The sequence below is a fragment of the Megalopta genalis genome, chromosome 7 (genome assembly GCF_051020955.1).
Source record: "Megalopta genalis isolate 19385.01 chromosome 7, iyMegGena1_principal, whole genome shotgun sequence".
Lineage (NCBI taxonomy): Eukaryota > Metazoa > Arthropoda > Insecta > Hymenoptera > Halictidae > Megalopta > Megalopta genalis.
Window position 1 is genome coordinate 19,139,371 of NC_135019.1, and position 16,761 is coordinate 19,156,131.

Genomic DNA, 16,761 nt, shown 5'->3' on the forward strand with positions numbered 1-16,761 from the left:
AAATGAACATTTTATCTACTGTTAAGAAATTCTAGAAAAACATTGTTTAAAAATTATAATAATCTCGTCCATAATCTACGAAATTATTTATATTGATATAATATAACAGACACAGTTCAGAGTGTGACAAATCTTTAAACAGGTTCCCAGTAAATAAAATGTTCAAAGTTCTTTATAAAGTCTGAATCGATACGATTTTGTATAAAATTTTATTTAAACGGTCTAATTATCTTCAACGTATTATTATTTCACAATTTTGTTAAGCATTGGGTACTACTTGGCGAATAAACACGTTTCAAGTTTAGATAGCCAATCCGAGAAAATTCTCCGTGTTCAAAGTGTTAAATAAGTGTTATCGTTAAACAGATTTTCGATACTGCATTTATAATGTTAGCAATATATTTCCTGATTTATATTCATGTTAGATGTGGATCAACATGACCAATATGAATCTAACAGATCAAATAAAAATCTAGACCTAAAAGAAATGAAAGAAGCATTTGCTATTGCATAAAGTATTTAAAATAATTGATTATTTCATATTTATCACGTTGCTTAACCCTTTGCACTTATATGTCGTCGATACGGCGACGCTATATACCGGGAATCATGTAACTGGTGACACAATCGGATATGAGTTGATTTTACGTCAAAAAATAAGTCGAAAAAAAGAATAACATTTTTTCATTTAAGGCTACGTTCTCTAGAAAATTGAGTTGGGAGATGTGCGTCAAATTCGCGTGGCGAGATAATATATGACGAGAAGTAGAATTGGGGTATGTCATGACCAGACGCGCCACTTGATTCCCATTCAATAAATTCTCTCCAATTGTCACTCAACGTGTAAACAGAAATTGACAATTTGGGAAAAGTGGACACGATTATTCCAACCCCGCGGCTCGTTTTTATAGTCGCCGATTGTTAACAACTATAAAAACGAGTCGCGAAGCTCGAATAATCGTGTCTCCTCTTCCCATTCCTATTTACATATTGAGTAACAATTGGAGAGAATTTATATACTGTATTTCTTTTTCAATCTACTTTTTCTCGAAAATAAAGCGTTGAATGAAAAAAAGATGTATTGGCAATGTAGCGGCATTTCTTTTTAATAATTAATATTTTTATCATACTGAAACGTAATTATGCAAAATACACAAACAAAAACACATTTTTTATTTATCAATTACTGTAGAATTTCACAGCAATATAATGTGTGATTTTTATTTCTCAGTCAGCTGGAATTTAGTTATCCCTTTACATTTGGAGAATTTTCTTTAATTATCTAACAAAAACTCGAACGTATTTTTTGGTAGAATAGTAACACTACGAATAAAACATAAAATGATGGAACGTTGGAAATAATTAGAGGGTTTAAATAAACGATCGAAAATTGTGCTGATACAGATTTCATGAGACCAAAGTTGTTAATTTTGAATGTACCATAATTATTCAACGGTCTTGTCGCATGTTCACTGTCGCGTGTAACTACGGATCATAAATACGAAGTCGACGAAGATCGCTTCGTTTCCATCCATCGACCAGTGTGTGCAATTTGTGTATTCGCAAAGGCAAATGGCCGACAATCGGTGTCTTGACGAGAGCCACAATCGGATGGCGTATTAATATACATAATGTTGATCGAGTAATTGTAAATGGTTTATTGCGCCAATGGAGACGACACGAGGAAGCTAAATTCTGATTATGATCCGTAATACTGGATCATTTACCCCACAATTCGTCGGCGCCGGCTCAGGTATTATGAATCGAGTCTCCGCTAACGTGGCGCCCACGTGGCGTCCCTGTGCCGCGATGAAATATTCATTTCGCTGCTTGTTCGACCGTACTCGCGCTAACAAGGCGCTCGTTAAGCTATCGTCACTACGGGCAAGAATTCTGGCGGGTGTATCGTGATTAGACCTCTTACTCTTCTTGGCATTCGAGGCATTCGGATATTCTAATAATATTCGCGCGGGCTTAGTTAACGTTTTAATTGCGAACACGTGAGCCCTGCGTCGCGTTCGCATTAGGCCGTCAACTAGCCTTATTTATAACGCAAGCATGCGACGATTATTGTCGACACGCGGACACACGATTTTTATATGTACAAGTTTTGCACTCGAAATTGATCCTTTCTTAAATCATACTCACCTCTTTGCACTCGAAATTAACACTTTCGTAGATTAGAGTCACCTGTTTATTAAACAAATTAATCTTTTCGTAGACCATATTCATTTTTTGGCAATCGAAATAAACCCTTTCGTAGATTAGATTCACATTTTTACACTCCAAATTATTCCTTTTTTAGATTAGCGATACCTTATTTCGAATAATATTCAACTTTCTTCAAATTATAGTCACCTTTTAACAAATTGTGTTCATCTTTTTCTAAATTATAGTCACCTTTTTTCCAAATTATATTCACCTTTTACCAAATCAAATGCACCTTTTCTCAAATTAAATTGATCTTTACTCAAATCAAATTCTTTCTTTCGTAAAGAAACTTCACCATTTTGTAAAGTAAATTCACCCTTTCACAGATCATGTCCTCCCCTTTTACAGTTCGATAGCTGACCAAGAAAAACCCATCTGTGCAAAATTTCAACCAATTACCCTTTCGGGCAAGTTACAGAGGAAATTAGATTTGGGCGCTTTACCACACTTTACCTCCTTCGGTGAATTTCTAAAATTTTGAAAAAAATGTTTCTTATTTCGGACATACTTTTAAGAGGTTTTCGTTACTATCAAAAATGGAAAACCCCCAAGAAATCGGAAAATTGAAGATATCTCGAAAACAAAAATATTGACCATCCTAAAATTAATTTCCCTGGCAAGCTATTATCGCAAGCAGCGCGCTCACTTTTTCTCAGATTTTTCGTACAGCTGCGACATCGTCAAACTTTTATATAATTTTAAACTTCCCTCAATGTAATATAAATTCAATTTCTCAAAATAAAAATAATATAAATAAATATTTAATTATGAACCTTTTATACTAATTTCAAATCTTTAAAATATATAATTTTAATTTTTATATTAATATAAATTAAAAATAAAATTTAATATATAATATAATAATATAAAATAATAATAATAATTAATTATATAATTTCTTAAATAATTAAATTAACATATAAAATTTTACTTACAAATATAACCCTAATTAATATTTTATATTAAAATTTTAAAACTTTGCCTGTATATTACCCCTACTTCGAATTATTATAAATAATTATGGTATATATTTAATCAATAAATATTTAATGAAAACCAATAGAAAAATTGGAAGTTTCGAAGAAATGGCCAAGAATGGCCAAAAATGGCCCAAAAATCGCGATTATTTTATAATCACTAGATTAATAGATCACTAGCTCACTAGGTTAATAGGTAATTAGATTAATAGGTTAATAGGTCAGTGGGTCAGTAGGTCATTTAGATCATTAGATCATTAGATCATTAGATCATTAGATCATTACATCATTAAATCAGTAGATCAGTAGATCAGTAGATCAGTAGGTCACTAGGTCACTAGGTCACTAGCTCAATAGGTCACTAGGTCAGTAGATCAGTAGGCCAGTAGGTTAGTAGATCACTAGATCACTAGATCACTAGGTTTCAAATTCGGTTTTCATTTCTTTTTTTACGATGTCGCAGTTGTATGAAAAATCTGAGAAAAATTGAGTGCACTGCTTGTGATAGTACCTTACCAGGAAAATTAATTTTAGGATGGCCAATATTTTTGTTCGCGAGATATCTTCAATTTTCGGATTTTTTTTTGGTTTTCCATTTTTGATAACCACAGCATGCAACGGAAAAATCTTAAAAAATTCTATAATATGCGGCTTGATGTCCGAAATAAGTCACATTTTTTTCAAAATTTTAAAAATTCACCGATGGGGGACAATAGGCGGAAAAGCACCCAAATCTAATATCTCCTGTAACTACCCTCACGGGCAAGTTACAGGGTTGAAATTTTGCACAGATGGGTTTTTTTAGTCAGTTGCCGAACGGTATAAGGTTCATTAAAAAACCTTTAAGGACCATTTTGGCCATCTTATCGGCTAGGCCCTTTAGAGATCAAATTTACTTCTTTTCCGAATCAAGTTTTTATTCTTTGTTGTCTACCATTGTAATAAAAATCGAATATAGTGTCAATTTTTTGTTTAGAAATTTTTAATTTTATTGAATGTATGTGACAGGGAACAGAAAATACTTTTGTAATAGTAGACTTACATTTTCTATTGACTTGGAATACTTATTTAGAATAGTTATTTAGCAGTGAAAATATCGTTATAACGAGCTTAAAATACTTATCTATAATGATTGCCATGATAATTTAATGTACATATTTATATATAATAATAATATATATTATACATATTATATATAATAATATATAATATTTATAATATATATAATAATATATATATAAACTTTGCAGGTTATAATTGCAACAGAATGATTAATAATATCCACGAAAACAATACTTTTTCCATAAAATTTAATTTTTGAGGAAACTTCAATTACTTTATCTTGTATAGACTTGCAATGATCAAAACTAACTATACTTCGATCGATTGTCTTCATTCAGTGTCTATAGCAATTTTCAAAATTTGCTATAATATTTCACTCTCGAGACACCAACAAGATGAATTTGATTCGCAGGAGTTTTCAATTCGATTTGAAAAATCATGAATATGGTATGTTAAAAGGAAAAATTTGATTTGGAAAAAAGAGGTGAGCATGAAAAAAGGATAAACTCGAAGTGCAAAATCTGTGTGAAATAAAAGATCTTGTTACATATTGGTAACACTGTACAGATTTTGGACTAGAAATTCATCCTTTTGTAGATCATATTCACTCTTTCGAATTCCAAATTAACCACATTACAGAGTTCATTCACTTTTTTCTAGGTCAAATTCGCTTTCTTTCAAATTACATTTACTTATTTATAATTATTTGTAATAAAATTCGTACGTGATTTAAAAATTGAATGACATTTCATAAATAATTATTGATGATTAATGAAGATTTATTATTTGTAACAAAATTGTGATCTGTGACAGCGTGAATTTTATTTGCTAAAAGTTAAATTTATTTTGCAAAAGGGTGAATAAAAACTGTAAGAGGGTGCATTTGATTTGCCATTAATTTGATTCTAGAAAAGAATTGATATACTGCGAAACCTGTATTGTATGTAATGGAAATTATTTCAATGACACGAGTAAAACGATAAAGATTCAATCTGTGTATATTATCCTGCTTTTTATTTCGATTGGGTCATCATGGAGGGTTGTAAAAACATTCGAATAAGCAACAACAACTCAACTTCGTGCGATTGTTTTCATTCATTGTCTACCGTAATCCTCGAAGCAATTTGTAAACAATATTTGAATTTATGTTTACATTATATCACTATCGAGAGACACCCACGAAATGCATTCGATTTGCAAAATGGTTGTACATATTTGATTTCAAAATAGCCGAATATGTCGCGCAAAAGAAAGAATTTGATTCGCACAAGGTGAATATGACCTGCAAAAGGAAGTACTTGATTCGTAAAAAGTTGAATATACGACCGGCAGAAGGATGAATTCGAAGTGCAAAACCAATACAGCTGATTGCTCAATAAAATTGACTCCTTTTATTAGCATACTATTATCTCGCACGTCTCAGTCTAATTCACGATCAGCGCAAAAATAAATTTCCAGAGGTGGACAAGTAATTGCGTGGTTTCGACGCTAACGGGTGGCGCACCAGTCAGCAGGATAATAAACATCAAAGGAGAGGCTTCGATCCGCTTTGAACGCCGTCTGGATTCCTCTATGCAACCGTTACCAGAATAACGGTCCGCGGCTAAAACCGATCGCATTCTGCAACAAGGAATAATAGCGCTCAAGTAGTTTGTGTGTCCGGGCGTGTTGACTCCCGTTGGAATTTTGGTGAAGTGGCCGAGGCGCGATTTAAAGGAGGTGCGGCGTCAGCACTAGGAGCAAGAATGCATCGTAAATGTAAGAACGACGGTCACTCGTTCGAAATTAATTGCCCCGCTGGCTCTATTGTGATGGATACACGGGACGGAATGCATCTCCGGCGAAAGTCCGCCATTTGCATCCGCCTGGCAATGTTCTTTGCCGACCGATGAAAGTACCTTAACGCACATTCATTTGCGAAGTTTTCAGCCGCGGTGGACATCCGTCTTGCCTTGCCGGCCAGCCTAGAGAACGCTTGTTTCATTATTGATTTCTTTGCGAGAGACGCGCCGAGCCGCGCCATGGATTGTTTCTTTTTCCCTAGGAGGATTTAGAGTGGCTCGTGTTTCTCTTTCGGTAACTTTCTCGTAAATATAGGCACAGGCACTCGCGAGTGCTCCTCCTTAGATTTAGAACGATGCTTAGGATGTCTACATGTTGCCTTTTCGTTCGTGTCCCGTGTTCGAAAGCAGCAAAGATCGTTCTCACTTTTTGCCACGTTTGATTACGTTCGGTTAGGCACGGTTATGAAATGAGTTATTATTGTCACGAACTTTCTCCGTTTGAAAAACTAAAACGGCTTGGACAGCTTTGTGGTTGTTTTAGATCAACGTATCTGCAGTTTTTAGCCGACGTTACTTCATTGCTAAGTAGATTGTGCGCTGTCAAGTTTGTATGTATGGATATCACGGCCATGAATCTGTGGTTGCGAGAAAAAATGCCGCACGTTTTCACTTTCGAGACGTTGTTTCGTTTAAAATTCTGATTACTGGACTACGGATTTAACCAGTCAGCTGTGTTTGACGAGTATATGCGTCATGGAGAAGTGGCAATATTTTGTGCCATGACGAGTATACTCGCCGTGCGTAAAAAGTAGTGAGCATTGGCTGTTTAAATCGTAATTTTAGTGAAAACAAAAACGTATTCTCAAATTTCAAGATGTCTAGAATATTTTGAGGCCAGGCCAGAATAAAACAAACAAATAAAAATGTGAATAATTATATGAATAATTCACGATATTGGTGTTCGACGTGGAAAATACCATTATGTATCGTTCTTTGCTTTGCTGAATACCATTCTATAGCAGCAACTTGAATTTTTAACTTTTATAAGTACTTGAGCTTTCCTAAATTTTTTGTTTATTATGTATATAGTATATGTTAATGTTAAGTGAATAAGTAAATATTAGTAATAAAATTGTTAATTTCATAAAATAAAACCGTCTTTTTGATTCAATATTTTAACAGCGACACTTACTCTGTGTTTAACGAGTATGCTCGTTATCGCTTGATTCTGCGCGCTCTGAAAAGGAGGCGCCATAACTAACTGGTTAAAGAATTTGTAACAGGAATGAGCAGATTAAATACAGAACGGTAAAATATCACATTGAAAGAATTTGAAAATACTGTCGCATTATTTTCTTCGCGTTAGAATTATCAGAGAATGTTGCAATTAGTGCAGACAATTTTTATTTTCCATAAAGATTCGCAGTTTACTGATCACTAATCACTAATTCTTCGTATTTATAGCGTATTTGTTCAGAAGAATACGTAAGTCCTATATTCGATAGCAGAATTAATGCATACACTTAACTTTTTGAAATTGTAACGTGCTGCGTTTCTCCTTACAGCTGCAGAAATATCTGCCAATTACAAAATTATGATTACTACCGTTATGTTAATATCGCACTTAAATTCGGTATTTTATTTATGGGAGTCAGGACTTTAATAATCCATAAATGAGCACGTTTAATCCTTCCGGTGCTGATTCAAATAAGAAAGTGTAGCGGAATAAGTGTGTCTATTGTTCATATTATTTTTATGGCTTTATATCATATTCGTATAACATCAGCATGATTCGCATTGTATGTATTATCACCTATACATAAAGAGCGTATCACAAATTAAACGATGCGGCTCTCGCCCGTACGGATTAAAGGGTTAATCGAAAAACTAGTTCCGCGCTTCATCGATATTCATGCAATTACGGTGACGAAGAACCGAGCAACTCTGCTTCAAAGTTCTTATTTCGTACAAGAACGTCAAAGACAAGCATGCAGTTAACGCTGTTGAAGATTATGGTGTAAAGGAGTAGTAGTTTTTAGGTATAGATGTTAACTTCTACTTTATCACAAACTTATTTTAAAGGTTTTACAGAGCGATAAAACAAGTGTTTGCTTTTTGGTAGTTCCTTTATTTCTAAGGTAGGTATATCAATACTGTGCTCGTTAAAGTGACGTCCGGAGTTTTCGACAAGTTAAATAGTCTTTTTACCTACATCGCACTTCTTAAAACATTTTAAATATATGTTGATGTATTTTACATAAGTACAAATTTTTTCTCAACTGAAATATATAAACAATACAAAATATCTAATAAAATATACACAATCGTTTCTGAGCAAGTTACTACCTTAACTACTACTACTACTACTACTACCTTAAACTACCTTTACTACCTTAATAAAGATGAAAAGTTCATTACCGAGTGTCGATCAGCGAGCCTTTTCTAGTTACTGTGAGTCCAATCTCTGTACACCGATCTAATTACTGTGCTTCAATTACTGTCATCAGTTCTAAGTAAAAAAATCCTGTAACAAAAATGTAATACCATAATTATGAATTATTTAGCATAACTTATTATATGTTTCAATACTTACGATATTATACAAGGACGAAAAAAATACACACTTCACGAACCAAGAAAGTGAGGTTAAATATAACACGTGCTCTGGCATGAGAGTTTGCCAATAGAAACAAGACGTAAATTTCTTTCAGTTAACGAATTAGTTTAATTAAAAAAATATATATACGAAGCAGATTGTATTATTGTTTCTTTGCAATTTAAACGAGTTCTATGAACACAATAGTTTATTCTTTTGTTTTCGAAAGCATCATTTTTGTATTTTTCTTATCTTCATTTGCAACGACTTTCAGATCAAACCTTAGATCAGAAATATAAAAAATTAGTTTTCACATTTTGTAGGTCTTGAGAAAATAAAGTTTTGATTCGACAGTAAAAAGTGCAGATCTAATTATATTTAAAAGATTCGATATCTTCCATATAATAATGTCGTTCATAAATATAAGTAAAATTATTCTAAGGGCATAGTAACCAATGGAAGAGGGGAGAGGCAGAGTAATTGGTATACTTACCCTAGTACTATCTCGCATTCCACATGTCCGGGAAACGATAATACGATCGCTCGGACAATAAATGGCGCAGTTAACATCTAATATACATATTTATCATGAATACGTTATCGACTTTTAGATTTATCTTTTTGGAATAACGGAATTTGATCGTGAAATATTCCGCCCGTACGACGTACACCTACCTCCGGACGGTGCATAGCATCGGTCGGTGGTATAAACCGACTTGATGCGTCTCTTAATACCGAAGGGGCCGGCGTTGAACGTGTTAAAGAACAAATAGCTATTCAACTCGAGCTCTCAACGGCTTCATCCGAATCGGAACGAGCGCGCGGCTGAATTTGTGCGTGCGTCGTTAAATATGGTGAGGCGCGACGCTCTACGCCGGGTTCTTCAGACGGGACACGTGCTAGGCCGTTCGCACGAAAAGAGAAGAACGGAAAGAATCCCTTAAAAATCCATTACAAGCGGTCTCATAGCGCGCACCTATTTAGGTACACCAGCGGATCTAAAAGGCGGGCCGCGAAAAAGCGGCGCGCATCGTGCATGAACGGACACCGCTCGTAAATTCACGCGGACAAGCAAGTCGGACGTTAACGCAAGGTTTACCGTCAACGCCATGAAATATTCCCGGTAAGTTGCCGGATAATTTACGCCATGAACCGCGGGAATAACGCGCGCTTCGGCTCCGGGCCGGACAGTGGTGTGTCCCTTCAAGAAGTACCTAGACCCGGCATAGCCGCTGTAAATAACGTTTTATCGACGTCACGCCCTCGCACGCAATGCTAGGCTGCCTTCTTTTTCGTCGCCGGGGACGTTTTAACGAGTCGCGTGTCCTGTCGCGGCGAAGCCGCGCTTTCTTTCCAACCCGCAAAACCCCTGGCTAAGCACCGACGACAAGGAACACTGTTTTCCGTACTCAATTCCAATTTCGAAGACCCGCCACGGACCCTCCTGCGGTGGTTGCGAAAAGCATTCGTACATCGATATTTCCGGTTTATTGTCGAGAATTATTGTATTGTATCGAAGCGTTCGGTGCAAAAACATCCGAACTCGAATTGTGCTGTTTTTGCGGAATCTGTCGCAATCGTATTCTTCGATCTTCCGTGTCTAATTACAGTAATTTCTCTTAGAAACGTTCGGAGGTCGGAATTGAAACCGGCTGATTTGAGAATACTAAGTCGCGATTCTCCGAACCTAGCGGTTTGTTTTCATAGAAACTCGAGCCAATCGGCAAAAAGAAGGCAGCGGCCAGCATGCCGGTGTATATTAATATAAATATACAGGATGTCCCAAAATTATGGGACATTATTAATTATGGGACGAGGCATCGTTAACATGTTATTAATGAAAAACAGTGGCTAATGAGTGACGAGCTCGGCTGGCATGAGCCAACGAGCGGACGAAGCCCAGTTCCATTCATTGGCTCGGCCGCCTCGTTTCGGCTGATCTCGTCTCTCATTGGTCACCGTTTTTCGTTAATGACTTGTAAACGAAGCCGCGGATTGCATTTGCGCTAAGTTATTCGCGTAATGAATACATTAAGCGAAAGTGATACAAATTCCAGCAGTAGTCTTGATAAAAGCAGAAAACGTTCGATTAGAAGTGATAAACGAAAATGAAGTAGAAGAAGAATTTTCTTACTCAATGTAGAAGAAAAAGAAGAAATTTTACTCCATGTGGAAGATATAGTGGATATGAAAATAAAACAGTTTGTGGAAAATATTTAAGTGCATCAGAATTGTAAAAATATAACGTACAAAGCATTGAGGAAAATAAATTTCGGAATTTTTGTATAATTTAAGTGACAAAGAAAAAGAAGACATTTTTTCAATGACTTGCGTCCAAACGGTGAACATACATTTTTTTCTGTGGTTTCCCTAAAATCAAAGAATCGAGAGTTCCCTTGGAAGAATTTTATAAACATTGATACAAATAAGATTAAAGTTTGCAAATAGTTCTTACGTTCAAATATAACTTTGGTCGAGGATAATGATTAATGTGTTTAAGTACATTAACAATTCATTAACAATTCAGTAACAATAGATACATTGCTTGTACCGATCCTTCTCATGGTAAAGAATACAAATTTTTCATAAAAACTGAATACAAAGTTTTTCTGCTTTGAACTTGCTTCATTTTTTAACGAGAATATCCGAAAATAGCAAGAACAGCTGAAATCTATTTACGCATTTTCTGATATTTAATGACCGTGACTATTTCGAATGACTGCATTATAATGGTAATTCATTGTCAAGTGATACAAATATTTAATTGTATTACAAAACTTCGTTCGTTTTAGTTGCGTCATATAAAATCAATAAATAAGCATTTAATTTGTCTTCTTTCTATTCCAAATCTAAACTTGGTAATTTGTTTTTGCACCTAATGTCCCAATTATGTAATTTACAAGAATGTAATTTGCACCAACGTGTCGTTACGTAGCCAATGCGATGTAAACCACTCATATTATATCCAGTCACTAATGACTCAGTTGTCGATGCGACTCTAAAATTTAAAAAGAATAAGAAGATTATTGCATCACAGCATTAAAAGTAAACCGTGAATTTTATGTATTTTTGTGTATTTTCGTTTTGAATACGATATAAAAATGAAAAGATCATCCTATTAGGTTGGCCAGGAAATTCGTGCGGTTTTTAACAAGTACATACAAAGCTTTTTTGTGGTCATTGTTAAATATGACCGTTCCCATCTTTCACATAATTTCGTAATTCTCCGTTTTACATAATTTCATCTTTCACCAAACGGAAAACATGACCTTACGCTGGTGTAACCCTGCTTTCAACGTGTTTCTGGTGGTTCGTTGCTCTGCCCTAAAGACCTTTCGCGTTCGAATATTATTCTAGTCAATCCACTTTTTATCGCCAATTATTATCCATATTAAGATTAGACCTCTTACCTCGCATCTTCTTAAAACTCACAAATAGAGGTTCGATCGATGAGATTGGCTTCGATTAAATGGTGCGGGAAACGTCAAGTCGGCTAAAACAACCCAGTTAATGCAAATGATTTTGTATTATATCGTTTCTGATATTTGAAGCTCCGTTGCAAGTTCTCATGTTGTTCTCGTATTTGGTCATCGTCAATCTTTTCTCGCCTATCAGAGCGAGTTGAATCCCGAAGCGAAAAATCTTCGGGTCGAAATTTCGTAAACCACGTTAGCCACGCGCATTTTTTGATTACATTCTTCTTGTACACCTTATAAATCTTCTCACGTGTTTTTGCTTCTTTTGAAGTTACATAATATAATATGCCGATGAAGGTTTCTTTTTTTTCTCCATCTTTGAATTTCCGCAAAACTTGCAACTGAACATATCAAAAAATCCATTAAAAAAAACTTCAAGAACGATCACAGAGGACCGGATTTTTGTTTAAAGAAGTCAAAAAATATCTATTTCAGTAACATGCACAGTATCAATTAAACAATTTTCATGCATAGTACATGGTTTGCAAAACTTAAAGAATAACTTCAAATAACTCATGTAGGATAGATGTCCCTGTGCCTATCTCAATTTCCGTGCCCCCGGATTAAAAACATATAGAACAAGGAAAGTTTTTTATATAAATCAATGACCTACATTTTTTTTATTATGTTTACCTATTAACGTGTAAGATTAAGGGGGATGTATCAATTTATATATACAGGGTGTCTCAGGTTTTAATGTTCAAACTTTGTTAGTGTATTCTATGGCACAAAGTAAGAAAAAAATGTTATGTAAACATAGGTCATATAAAGCTTTATTAAGAAGTTATAACAAACATTCAGAATAGGAATAGTAATCAACTTGCTGTTACTGCGAGCATTGGCTTGAATAGATCAGCACATGCCGTGTGTTTATGTAAGCTGTGTTTATTAATACATTTCGAAATGTATTAATAACCGTTGTTGACAATACATGATTGACATCGATGGAAGATTTTTTTATATTTTTTATTTTTAGTTGATTACTATTCCTATTCTGAATTTTTGTTATAACTTCTTAATAAAGCTCTATAAGACCTATGTTTACATAACATTTTTTTCTTACTTTGTGCCATAGAATATACTGACAAAGTTTGAACATTAAAACCTGGGACACCCTGTAGAACGTTTCTTTTTCCATACGTTTTTAATCCGGGGGCACGGAAATTGAGACAGGCACAGAAACTAGGACGTGTACCCTATATAGTTTAACCGAATAACAAACGTATTAATCACAAAATTGAACAATAAAATTTACATAAAGTGTTCAAAATTTACTCTTTCTGCTTCAATACATTTTTGAAGCATTTTTCAAAAATTGGTCGTCGCACACTCGGTTATTGCAATGTCGTTCCACGCATTTCGTAAGCTAGTTTTAACTCATTCGTCGACTTGAATGATAGATTAGAGGTGTTCCACCTTCAATAATAATAATTTTACATTATTCCTTACAGCTCTCTTTACCTTCATTTTCCATATCCGGCAGTCATAATAATGTCGGCGTTCTTCATTTCTCCATTGTACAATTCAATAATACCTACACTTTATCGTTTTTCATTTTTCAGCTGAAAGAAGATGGAAACGTACATGGAGAGTACCAGTAGAAATAAAAAATTATAAAAAGTTCGAAAAAACAAAATATGTTTGGACAATGAACATTTGCAGAAAAAAAGGCGTGTTTTTCATAAAGGAGTAGAATTTTCTGCGCACCCTGTACATGTCAATTGCTTTCGTTTTTATGGATAATTATTTTTTATGAATATCTATTATTAATTATGTATCGCAGCGCCAAGCTGTTTAACCGATTTAAAGAATAAGATTTCTGGAGCCCATACAAATCACTCGTTTAGACATCATTGTATGTATTGTTTGATTTGGAAACTGAAAGACATTTGGTTTACATATCAAACTTTTCTTTTTCTATACGTTTTTCATCTGAATGCACGGAAATTGGGATTGGGGCATGAAAATTGAGACATCTACCCTACACCTCAAAAGTATATTATAATTTCCGCAGGGTAAATATTTTTTTGTGAACTGTTTGGTACGGTTTGGAACGGTTTAGAATCACGGATGCCAGCCGTATACGTGCAGGGGGCTGTCATGCCAATACAGAAAATAAGTTTACTCCGCCTTTCACTTTCCTCGACGGTACTCAGATGACCCGGACAGATCTGTAGTCGGCTCGTACTGTCGTTCCCGAACTTAATTTATGAAGCACCTATTATGGTTCCCTCGGAGAACTTTTCTGTTCACAACTAATGCGTCGGAGAGCATATTGATTGCCCACGGAGGAATGCAAATTGCCTTGGCCAACATAGTTACGTGAATTGTCTTCCCAGTTCGAGAACAGAAAATTGCAGAAATATTATCGTGGCGTGTCTCGGTTTCTTCCATTGCAGGACGTTTCATGGCTGACGTGGTTCTGCTACAACCGGAGAAATCTCGGGTGTAACTTGTACGAAAGTAACGTATTAAGATTCTAATGACGTGTAATATGCCCTCGGAAAATCGAATTTGTAACGCGTCGCTGGCAATGCTCGGCGAAGGTTGGCAATAAACATTCGGACCGCGGTTTACGCGCGGTTTCGACTGCAATTAACACGTGGAGGCATTCCAGCGTAACCGTTCGATGACATAACAATCAAAGTATTTGGAATTATTGTGGTTATCTCGGGTAGCTTGTGCAACCGACGTGAACTTCGACTCGCGTGCAATTATCTCGAAAATTGTTCGAACGCCAAATAAATATGACTTTCAGTAATGCACTGTACGCTTTCAAAAAGTTATTCAGTGAAATACCATAGTGAAATTTTATTTCGGAAATTCGGAAATTTTTTCGGCATTTCGGAAATTTACTTCTACTGTTTTTAATGCTGTTGTTCTCTGTCAAATTTTTCATTCATGTAAAACAGATTTACCTTTATCATTTGTAGTGGAATTGCGTGAATGTTTTGTGTAGTTTCTTTTTGTCGTTTAGAAGTTATAATTTCCATGTTTTTCTTGCTTTATAACAGTACAAGAAATAGTCATACTCGTATTTGTATGCTTTATGCAAAGTAAAAATTTTCCTCATCGATTGCATAAAACAGGAGGTTAGTTAAAACTGTGTTTGTTTTTTGGATAGCGTTGATGAAGTGAAACTAATGTAGCATATCCTTGCATCTTTACTGCACTGTGTTCCATTTATCCACTTTTACAATAAAAGCATAAAATCCACAGGCCACTCATATAAATTGAAATTATCTTGAAATGAGTACAATAAGAACAATGTAATACTATAAATAACACTACTAGCCTTGGATCTTTATGCGAATCCTCATTTTCATGAATCATTTTCTAAATACGTATCTAAAAAAAGGACTTTTTTACATCGACTAGAAAGTTACTTATGGTGAACGTAGAATAATAATGTAATTATATCCTCTTACATTAAAACTAGCACGTACCATGAAAACATAAAAAACCGCAATCTAGTAATTACGTTTCTTCGAATCATAACCGAACGCGTATATGAGATCATAAGTTGCTTGATGCAAAACAACTCTGATCGTATTTATAAGACAGGAGTTAGATAAAATTGTGCGTGTTCTATGAATAGCGTTGATAAAGTGTAAATAATGTGACAGTATTCTCCGAAGCTTCTTGTGGCTTCATTACTATGTCTTTTATTTAACCATTCCTACTATAAATACATAAAATCCGCGGTCTATGCAATACTCTTTGATGTTCACACCATAGGTGGGTATTATCCGAATCGTTTTGTGTAAATATTAATCTAAAATAATAAAATAATTAGTTGAATATTTTATTCGAATAACAATTCTTCATTTTTTATTCAAATAGACATTGTAAAATTATTCGATATTTATAATTGTATAATTATTCGATGTCAATAATTGTTGATCGTTTTTTAACGTAATTTTTTAAGCGTACATATATGCGTTGTAAATATAAATCTTAAAAATGAATATGAAAAATTTATCAATAAATTATGGAAAAGCACTATATTCTACAATTTTTATCCAAATCGATTATTCCTCGAATGCAATTCCCGCGTAGAAATAAATTCTTATTCGAATAACAAGTAACTTCTTATTCGAATGAAGTTTTATTCTAATAAAATTTTACTCGGATGAATTGTTGTCCAGATAAATTTTCATTCGATTGAATACTTATTGGATAATATGCCGAAACAAATTTGATTCGCTAATCTTTATCTTTTATTGTTCAACTCTGGTTCGAACTGACTTAACAGCAGCTTCGCGGCGGAGAAATGATTCTCAGATTTCTTTTGTGATGTAGGCCGTAGTGCATTCCGGGGTACTCCGCAATGCATTATCCGCGTTCGGAAACCTCAGCAGGAGAATTCTTCTTACGTTTGCCGATGGTCTTCCTGAAAGAACAGAGAGACGTGCCCCGCCCAACGCCTCCACGTTACTTCCTCGTCAGAAGTCTGACCTCATCGTGCACACCAATAAGCTTGGAAAAATGCCGAAACTACCGTCTTTGCTGAGCTACGCCCTCCGGCTTGCTGAAGTGCAAGGTGCACATGTTTATGCCGCGATTGCGGTATCTCCTCGTACATTCTAATGCCTGGCATTCTTTTTTCAGGCAACGCGAGATGAATAATTTACTATGACTTCTTGAAGATAGTC